Source organism: Cydia fagiglandana, chromosome 25, assembly GCF_963556715.1.
Source record: "Cydia fagiglandana chromosome 25, ilCydFagi1.1, whole genome shotgun sequence".
NCBI classification, from domain to species: domain Eukaryota; kingdom Metazoa; phylum Arthropoda; class Insecta; order Lepidoptera; family Tortricidae; genus Cydia; species Cydia fagiglandana.
The window spans coordinates 8,695,705-8,706,783 of record NC_085956.1 but is presented as its reverse complement, the minus strand read 5'-3'; the positions used below and the strand labels follow the sequence as shown (position 1 = coordinate 8,706,783).

Below are 11,079 nucleotides of genomic sequence, written 5' to 3'. Positions count from 1 at the left end.
CTATTAACATTTCTTTTCTGTAAGGGTCGCAGTTCAAACCTAACCTAACCCACTTTTCTAGTAGCATTTCTTTTCTGCAAGAGTCGCAGTTAAAACCTAACCTAACCCACTTTTCTAGTAGCATTTCGTTTCTGTAAAGGTCGCAGTTCAAACCTAACCTAACCCACTTTTCTAGTAGCATTTCGTATCTGTATGGGTAGAAGTTGAAACTTAACCTAACCTACTTTTCTAGTACCATTTCGTTTCTGTAAGGGTCGCAGTGCTAAACTAACCTAATACACTTAACTGATAGCAATTTAACTTACTTTTCTAGCAGCATAACGAAATGCTACTAGAAAAGTAGATTAGGTTCAGGTATGCGGTGCGGGCTACGGGGGGTTGAGCGGGAGGGGCTAGTAATTTTGGCATCAGTTTACTTTATTTGGTAATATGTATAAATTTTTTGGTAATCATAGTGGTTTATTTAGGTGAAAATATCGCATTAATTTGGTCTTCAAGATTTGGTGATCATTAATGATTTTTGGTGATCATTCAATATATTTGGTATTTGAATACAATTTGAAGTGCAGTCGTAATTAAAATGGTGGTACTTTTGCATTTTTAGGGCTTATTTTTTTGGTGTTCAGTAATTTTTTTTGGTAAGCATGATTTTTTTATTTAGGGTACCAAATTATTTTTTGGTGGTCATTATATTTGTAGCCATTTTTTTGAAGCACTGAGGTTTTGTGGTTGACTACGAGTCTATGAAATTTAAATACAATGTATTATATAAATATGTATATTATATATACAACATTCAAGAGAAAATCTGCTTTATATGTAATTATGTAGTACAAACAAGTTAACAGCCAACTACTTATATTAAATGTACAAGTTAAAAAATATATATAAATATACATATACAAAGGTGCATAATGAGTAAAAAGTCGGACATTGATAAACCCCAATTATCTTAACTTCAACAATCGAATCGAATTGCAAGACATTTCACTATGTTAGAAGGAATCTGTCAAAACGTTGAAGTTATTGACTGTAGCAAAGCAACATGTTACATACATACATTGATAACCATTACCTTCCCATCTGACAAAGAAAAGCATTATATAATCTCAGACTCGCTAAAGATGAGACAAAAAGTGACAGAAAAAAACCAATAAACCGATAAAACCACAGTCATTACCCGCTTAAACAACGCGTGCGACAGCGAATATGAATATAAAATGCCTATTAAATCAAACGAAAGTAGCATGTTGAGCACCCCTCACTTTAGTTCACAGTTTTCTTGTCACGACAGACTCACAGTGTCGCGGCGGTGCTCTCTGAGGCACGTTCGACAAAAAAATGACGGTCGGTTACGTGTGAAATATTTAAATTTTTTGGAGCCAAAAAAAGGTTGCGCGCTACTGGATTTTGGTTTGTTTTTGTTGTAGTGTTGTGCGGTAAGTTGTATCGGTTTTAGTGTGTGCGGTGTGAAAAAAATGTAATCAATAATTTATATGATTATTTAAATAAATAACCATAAAAAACATTCTTAATATAAATGATAATTAAAATATATCAGGCAAATAAATTAAAATATAGAATATATTTTTATTAAAGCAACAACACAATTTGTACATACAATACAAAGTTCCTACAAATTATTTGAGACTAATCTCAAATTAATTTAAATTACTCACTGCGAAACTACTGGGTCTAAAATTTTGAAAAAAATACATAAGAAAGGTCTTTATTTATAGATGACAGGAAAACCTATTAGAAGTATGTAGTCAAGCGTGAGTCGGACTAATTACTTAGTTTTAGATCAGACCCCTACGGCCCACTGATTAACAGTCCGCCGGACGGTATCGGCCTATCAGTTGTTCGGAACTGTCAAAATTTTGTTCTTACTGACAGGCCGATACCGTCCGGCGGTCTGTTAATCAGTGGGCCCCTTTTATTTGTAAGAATATCTGGGAGACCGAGCTTTACTCGGAAAACGTATAAAAACTCAAAAATGCGTATTTTCCCATTTTCCCAGATTTAAGACCTAGCTAGATCGATTTATCGCCCCCGAAAGCCCCCGTATAGCAAAATATACGAGCCGAGATCCCCGAAATATATATACAGGGTGATTCATGAGACGTGAGCAGGACTAATCCTGCACATTCAGTAACTGATAATTGATCGATCACCTTCGTATTTAGGTGAAACAACCACACTTTTTCCTATTTTTCAACTTTTTGGTGAGAGCAAATTTAATTCTCTACAATCATGGTCACCCCACAAGACCTAATTAATAAAGATAAAACCTCTTTTACGAAGAAAATAAAATGGGGCATTATCTATGAAAAGGGACCTTATTGTCGCTGGCGCTTACGCCGCACAGCGTCGCGCGGCATTGTATTTATATCGGAGCATCGTTAATAATGGCGTTAGCGCCATCGACAATAAGGTCCCTTTTCATAGATAACGTCACAAATGTCAAACCTGAGTAAGATACTAGTTTTCAAAAGTAACCAGACCGTGATGAGTGATGACAGTGATGACATTCAATTTGACACAGAATATCGGTAGTTTAGTATTCTAATGTTAGGGTGACCATCCATGTCGTAAATAAATTAATAACTTTTTTTCAACACGACTAGAAAATTAACATTAACCTCACTAATACCGATAGGAAACAGTTGCTTATAATTTACGAAATGCACAGTGTTAAGGTGACATTCCATTTCCAACGACAGCTGCATTACTGTTGATTTTACTATGGAAATTGACAATGACAGCGACGCGTTCAGTACCGGTAGTGCAGCTGCGGTTTGAAATGGAATATTACCATTAGTCCTGCTCAAGTCTCCTGAATCACCCTGTATAAATAAATAAACAAGAATTGCTCGTTCAAAGGTATGTATGTAGACTTATACGATATTACCTTGAAAAGATAGTGGACAACAGCCGGCCTAGCCAAGGTTACAATCGCTTTCGCTTCGACAACGAAAAGCATTGTGTCTCTCTATCACTTGTCCATATTAGTGTGACAGTGACAGTTGCATTTCGATCGCTACGGAGCGTAAGCGATTGGCATCTTGGCTACGCGGCCAGCTTCTCCATACAAACCTACAGATGTAGTGCATAATTATTTTCCATCGTATTTGCACGGAAACGTACGAACGTGTCTTGCTATTTCAGTCAGTCACAGAAAAAGTACTGACGTTGACTGAAGTATCATGGCAAATATACAGTCGACTCTCGTTAATTCAAACCCGCGATAATTCGAACCTCTCTATAATTCGAAGTTATCACGAGTTCCCTAGAAAATCTCTTTATATTTCAAAATAATTCAATACATTTTTAAGCACTTGGTAATTCGAACAAAATAATCATCGCTACGTAACAAAACGACGCGTAAATTCGAACTCATAAGCGTCAAACACTCGACAATTCAAAGTTATCAGATTGCAGAGGCACCCTACATTTTGAGAAGTTCAAATTCATCGTTGCACGAGCATTTGTTATTGTAAAATCATTTCGGGCACTAGGTATTACTGGCCGCGTAGCCAAGATGCCAATCGCTTACGCTTCGTAGCGATCGAAACGCAACTGTCACTGTCGCGCTAATACGGAAGAGTGATAGAGAGACATAATGCTTTTCGTTGTCGAAGCGATAGCGATTGTAACCTTGGCTAGGCCGGCTGATCTGATCAGTCTAAGCAATGTGCTTTGAAGCAAACTAATATTAGAGACTTCTTCCCAAAGACTAATAATTAATTCACATTATGTATGTGCATGTAAATATGTACGTACCTCTAACCTATTGATATTGTAAAAAATTAGCAGTTAATAAATCTTAATTGATTATTACTCAATAATTCGAACTTTCATATTTTTTCTCTCAAAAATTTCGAACTATTTGATATTTCAAACTCTCGATAATTCGTAATATTTTGAAAGTCCCCTGAGTTTCGAATTAACGAGAGTCGACTGTAGCCGGTCAAACAACTTTGTCCGTAGAAAAAGGCGCGAAATTCAAATGGGGACCTCGGAAACGTCTCTAACGGTTTCGATTAAATTTGCTATATGTGGGTTTTCGGGAAAAATCGATCTAGCTAGCTTTTGTCTCTGGATAACGCGCATTTTTGTTTTTCGAGCAAAGCTCAGACTCCCATATATTCAAGATAAAGCTAGCAATATCACAACTAGGTATTAAGACATCCTGAATAGGGCCTCGGCCATATAAAGTGGTCGTCGTATATCTTTCTTTGAACGTCAATATCTAGAACGTTTCTAATTTTCTACCATTTACTTTCAAATTTATTCAGAATACTTGCGCAGTGACACTAAATGCACTATAAATAGATCTAGTTCATAAACGTTTGGTCCTGATTCTATCTAATGAACTAGAATAACTATAGAAGACTGACTAGAGCTCAAAAACTGGCCAAGTGCGAGTAGGACTCGCGCACGAAGGCTCCGCACCATTACACATACGACAGATAACATGAAGGTTACGGTACATTAAAATTTTGTAAAAATAAATATCCAAGAAAGAAAGGGCAACAAAACAACTTTAAAATAAAAAGAAGGTTGAAATTTTGAAAATGTCATAGTCATAACAAGTCACGGGGACTTGATACGCATACCAAATGTCATCAAAATCAGTTCAGAAACGCTTCAGACCCACTTGCACCATTCCACTATGCCGAGGTTAATCGGTTCAACTTGAAGTTGCCATGGTTACCAGTACAATTTGACACAAGGTTAACGGTTTAACTGCTTAACCCCGGGTTAGTGGGACGGTGCAAGTGGGCCTTAAGGGTTAAATAGTATCATGTAAAAGTGGCCGAAAATCGATAGCAAGATTTGAAGCTCTATGTATACTCGTATGTATATACAAATAAATTTAAGGATAAGGATTTCTATTTAATTTTTAGGGATAAGTTCGCCTTTGTACTTCTTACTAATTTTATGTTATCTTTAATAATTATGTCTTTTTGTACAATAATGAGTTTACTACTACTACTACAAATTTAGGTATACAGGGTGGAAAGATAAGTCGGGCCCTGGAGGGAAACTACCTTAAATCCTTAAGCTGGCTCATTTTACTTAAAGGAGACATTCCTTTATTTTTAAAAAGAAACAAAACTGCATTCAAAGATTTTCTAAAACTCGCTTGCCTCGCCCGGGACTCAAAACGACTAAAAATTCCAAAAAATAAAAACTCGCAATTTTATTCTACTAGTCGATGCAGTTAATGTTAATGATAACATTTCTCCAATAAACATTAGGTCTTACACTCGTCTGTCGTACAAAATATCCATAAAATCTAATTTAGTACTTAAGTTTTTTTTAGACAAGCCAAATTGAAGAAAAAGAGAATAATACTTTGAATGCAGCTTCGTTTCTTTTTAAAAATAAAGGAATGTCTCCTTTAAGTAAAATAAGCCAGCTTAAGGATTTAAGGTAAATAGTTAGTTTCCCTCCAGGGCCCGACTTATCTTTCCACCCTATATACGGGGTCAACCCTAAATAAAACCCTTTAAAAACTAGGGCAAACTGGGGATAAATGCCACAATTAATATTTTTAAAGGCATGGTTAGGCATGGCATGAAATCGGGGGCAGTGGGGACCCGAAATGCTCCGTTTCGCCGTCACTAGAGGAAACAGAGTGTGACAGACAGATGTGTAACTAATAGTGGCGTAATGTATTCTTTGCCTTTTGCTGTAAGGGCCAGGGTTCTGCACAACAATTGTATATTACAATACAAGTGCGGAAAATAGGAAATTCGCAGTGGCGATAAATCAAAACACGACCGAAGGGGGGTGTTCTAAATCGACACGAGTACAGTCGCCATCGGATATATCGGAGCGACCAAGGTGCTCACAATATCTGAACATGCACTCTGACGCCTAGGCAATAGAGGCATGTTCAGATATTTGTGAGCGCCTTGGCCGCTCCGATAATATCTGATGGCGACTGTACTTATTTAGTAACTGGAAACGCCATGGCTGTCATTCATTTTCTGTACAAAACAGTCTGCCGATTTTTACGGGGGAGGAGCACGTCAAAATATGGCTATTTGTACGTAACGTCAGGCGTGGCTCACTCCGCGATTTCGTCGCTTTGCTACAGGTAGCTAAAAGTCCATCCGTTCGACCCCAATTTTGGGGTTTGCCATAAGCCGCGCGTGGCGCTGTCGCCACCTAGCGGCCAGCATATCTGTGCTGATCGTGACAGACGCGTTTTGTTAGAGAGTGAGTCTTCTGTACCTAGTACTATTATTTATTCTGTGGTAACGTACAAATAGCCATCTCAGATAAACGTCAGTAAATACAAAGGTTTGCACAATTGTACAAAGTTTCCAGCAAACGGGTAAGCTCTTAAAGGCGACTCCAGTCATTAAATGCTCTAAGACACGAGTAGATACTAGTACCCAATACAGCGAACACAGTGAATTTTTTCACTTCTTATTTGTTTTATATGCTATTAGAATGTTTATAAATAAGTTTTTGGCAATAATTTAATTTTTGGTACAAGCTTTTATCGCTGACTGTACTTTTCTTACGACAGACAACTAATACTCATCGAGACAATTCTAAAAACCCCCAACACAATTAGGTTGCGTTGTTTCATCACAGAGTTCCTATGGCCACCTCCTGTCTCCATCATCAGATCAGCTCGATGGTACCATAATATTGCATTGTCATCCGATTTATACATGCATGCAAAATTTCAGCTCAATCGGAAACCGGGAAGTGGATCAAATTTAACTTGCAAGATTTGATTACACACAGACAGACAGACCAGACAGACAACGGTCAGGTGAAACTAAATAAAAGCTTGTAAAATTGCCATCACATGCAAAAATCAAAATTGCAGGGATTTTCGCAATCTCCCGCGGAACCCCGACGCGAGAGTTTTGCAAATGTGATTGTTTGCGACCGGATGCGCAAGCGCACGTCTTGTTTCCAACACTCACGAGTATTAAGGATCTCTCACGCTGGACCGAGCCGGGGCGGGCCTATAACCGCGAAAATCGAAGTTCGCAAATTGCGGGGATTTTTCTCTGTCACTCTAATTACGCCTTCATTGGAGTAAAAGAGAAAGATCCCCGCAATTTGCGGATTTCGGTTTTCGCGGTAGCCGCTCTGGGCCGGAGCTTCCGGCGCGGGTTGGATATTAAATAGGGATGTACCGACTAGTCGCCGACTAGTCGGGAAAGCCGACTATCCGGCCACATTTGTAGTCGGCGACTAGTCGGCGACTAGTCGGCAAAAATGGCCGATTAGTCGGCACTTTATTAGTGAAAGAAAAACAAAAAAAAAGAAATAATCAACAGTCAATATTTACCATATGTTTTATATTTATTTTACTAAAATACCTATTCAGGTTGCATACGAAAACTTTTGTTCATATAATTGACCGTTTGATCGTTATCATATGTTGGTGGCTGGTGTTTTCCTCTACAGGTCGATCTCAATTGATTCTCGTGTAATTTAATTGGCAAGTTCGATAGTTATTTTTTATTATTATTATTCAGGTTTTGTTTTTTTTTAATGGTGGAGCCATGAGGAACTATTAATGTTATTGCAAAATTTAGAGACTTAGTCAGGGCACGTTGCGCGGCACCTAAAAGTAGTGCGATAAGGACAAGGCGAAAAATCCTGCGTAAAAATCTCAAAAATCGAGGTTTCGTACTCCTCTGTTTCCTCCTCCAAAACTTAACCAATCGTAACCAAATTTGGAAATCTAAATGATTATGAAATTATCTGTGTTGGACCGTTTTGCTTTTTTGGCTAATTGATATCAGTTTTGAATGCCACGCCTCTCATTGCGGCATTTGAAGGGGTCTAGCGCCTTAAAAAACAAAAATATCAAATAAAGCAAAACGGTCCGACACAGATATTGACAATATTAATCTGTGTTCAAAAAATCATTGCTCTAGCTTCAAAAACCACGGAGGAAAACGAGGTGTACGTTTGTATGGAGAAATGACCACTCCTGTTGGCTCTTAACTGGCGACTACGTACGGGAAATAGAGCCTTGGAAATACCTCCTGTACTGACGGTCTGCTCAGGATCGCAAAATAAAAGAACTAAAGACAGAAATTGAACGAGGATTCTTGTGATAGGTCTTTGAACCTGTAGAGAACACCTTTTAGCAAAGCTAAATTATGATGAATAGCGCAACCAAAGGAGCAAAACTATTGTTTTTTATCTGAACTTATACGAAACTAATTATCTGGCCGACTAGCCGACTAGTCGGCCGACTAATCGGCCATTCGAGCGCCGATTAGTCGGCTAGTCGGCTAGTCGGCCAAATCAATAGTCGGTACATCACTAATATTAAAATAAGTCGCCTTATTTGAGGATAACTGACGCTGTGAGGGGTTATTTTGGGTTGTTTTTAATTGATTTAAAGCAATTAAGTTTTTTTTTGGGTGCTCAGAATATTAAGACGGTATAGAACGCAAAATGACTAGTGTAATATTTTGCCTATATCCCTTACAGTCTAGAACGCAAAATGACCACTTTTTAGGGTTCCGTACCCAAAGGGTAAAACGGGACCCTATTACTAAGACTTCGCTGTCCGTCCGTCCGTCCGTCCGTCCGTCCGTCCGTCCGTCCGTCCGTCTGTCTGTCACCAGGCTGTATCTCACGAACCGTGATAGCTAGACAGTTGAAATTTTCACAGATGATGTATTTCTGTTGCCGCTATAACAACAAATACTAAAAACAGAATAAAATAAAAATTTAAGTGGGGCTCCCATACAGCAAACGTGATTTTTGACCAAAGTTAAGCAACGTCGGGCGTGGTCAGTACTTGGATGGGTGACCGTTTTCTTTTTGCATTTTTTTCCGTTTTTTTTTTGCTTTATGGTACGGAACCCTTCGTGCGCGAGTCCGACTCGCACTTGCCCGGTTTTTTATATCACTAAGCCCCACTTGCACCATCCCACTAATCCGGGGTTAACCGGTTAAACCATTAACCCAGTGTAAAATTGTACTTGTAACCATGGCAACTCCAGATTTAACCGGTTAACCCCGGGTTAGTGAATGGTCCAAGTGGCCCTAAGGTAGGTTAGGTTCTTTAGTTATCTTCAAATGGCCGAAGGCCAAACAGCACCTTAAAGCCGACCACTGACTAACAGGCCGCCGGACGATATAGGCCTGTCAGTTAGAACAAAAATTTGACAGCTCCGAACAACTGACCGGCCGATATCGTCCGGCGGACTGTTAGTCAGTGGTCGGCTTAACGCAGCCGAGCACGAACGAAACGCTCGTAAGTCGGTCCACATTAGACGAATTGTGTTCGGCTCGTGCTCGGCCCGTGCTCGGCTCGCCTAGCGTAGACACACCTATAGTTCGTTTTTTTTAGCATTAGAAAGAACTTCGCAGAAGTAAGCTTGTGTCCAAATCCGGCACTTTTAGCGGTAATAATTTGAAGTAAATTATATGTATTGACCGTGCTACATTAGATAATGCAATAATTATTAACAATTAAAGAGCCTGATAAAATCTGTACGCTTACTTCTATGGAGTTCTTTCTAATGCTAAAAAAAACGAAGTATAGGTTGACTCACGCTAGACCGGGCCGGAGCTTCCGGGGCATAGTTTTCTATGGAAAGCATCACGTGATTGCCGGTCATGTCATAGAAAAGTAAGCGCCGGAATCTCCGGCCCCGACACGGACCGGTCTAACGTGAGTCATACTTTAAGCACAGAATAATTAATAGTACCAACGTACCAACCGTACAGAAAGGAAACTTCCTAAAAAAACCGAAGTTTCAGGGTCGAATCATGCTGTCCCTTTCTAATATATGGCATATCCCTTTCGGCTATTTAGGGTTTGGCAAGTGGTGCCAACCCTAATAATTGCTCGGAGCAATGCTGAGCCGAGCGGAGCCGAGTTTGGCCGAAGTCAGGAGTTTCCCACCCCTGCTTTAAGGTACCTTTCGGATTCAGTCTACACTAGAATTATTGCGGCACTATTGCAGTGACATTACAGCGAACTGCATTGCTGCAGCAAATGTCGAAATCCGGTCGCCATCGCTCGAAAACCATACAAAACCTAAGATGGCGCCATACCTTTGGCCTATGCTCGTGTAGATGGCGACAACGGCCTCCTAGCCTAGTCGGTGGTGACCCTGCCTACGCAGCAGGAGGTCCCGGGTTCGAATCCTGGTAAGGGCATTTATTTGTGTGTTCATCACAAATATTTGTTCCTGAGTTATGGATGTTTTCTATGTATATAAGTAGTATATATGTGTATATTATATATATCGTCATCTAGTACCCACAACACAAGCCTTATTGAGCTTACTGTGCATGGGACTAGGTTGATCTGTGTAAAATTGTCCTATAATATTTATTTATTATTATTTATTTATTTAACAAGGATCAAAGTCAGCTGTTCTAGAAGTTTTAATCAATAGTCGAAAGATGGCAGTAAATTTATTGTTACAAAAATTACTTCGCCGCCTCTATATCAAATTCTCTCTGCTTTAACATTACAATTGTACATTCATCAAAAGTCTGTCACTTCAGAATGTCTAATTGTATCTCATACCAGTCAATTATCATTCACTCATTCATTCTCACACCAGTCAATTATCATTCACTCATTCGTTCATTCAGTTCAAATATCTCGACATGTAGCACATTAATCAAATTTTCTACGAATGCAATTTTAATTAGGTGATAATCGTTAATTACAAATTATGCAACATCATTAAGATTTGTGAGAAATTTATAGGACCTAATGTGTTAGGATTTAAATGGATAAAACGAAGTCAAAACAAGCAATTATATACTTATACAAGTAATAGAATATTCTCGAAAATGCATTTAGTTTCTGAAATCTACACGAGAATTTAATTCAAGAAAAAATCTTGAGGGATTTAAAATAATGTTTTTAATATTTATTAATACATATTACATAATATTTATTAATAGAGAATATCTTCTGTTCCCATGGAAATTCGACAACTTCTAAAAATGTAGGTACCTGGTATTGAACATTTCAGGACTAATTTTGTCACGGAAACGGTAATTTATACACTCTTTTTAGGGCTCCGTACCCAAAGGGTAAAAATGGGACCC

The 11,079-nt window shown here is 38.6% G+C and overlaps 1 protein-coding gene across 1 annotated transcript in view; it reads left to right on the top strand.

Moving 5' to 3' along the window:
* Positions 1–1,366: 1,366 nt before the first annotated feature.
* The window catches only part of LOC134677025 (hepatocyte growth factor activator-like), a 41,445-nt gene continuing 31,732 nt past the window's right edge, over positions 1,367–11,079 (top strand). Inside the window, exon 1 of the mRNA XM_063535445.1 lies at positions 1,367–1,452. The gene's annotated coding sequence lies outside the window, so the exon portion shown is untranslated. The remainder of the gene's footprint in view (positions 1,453–11,079) is intronic.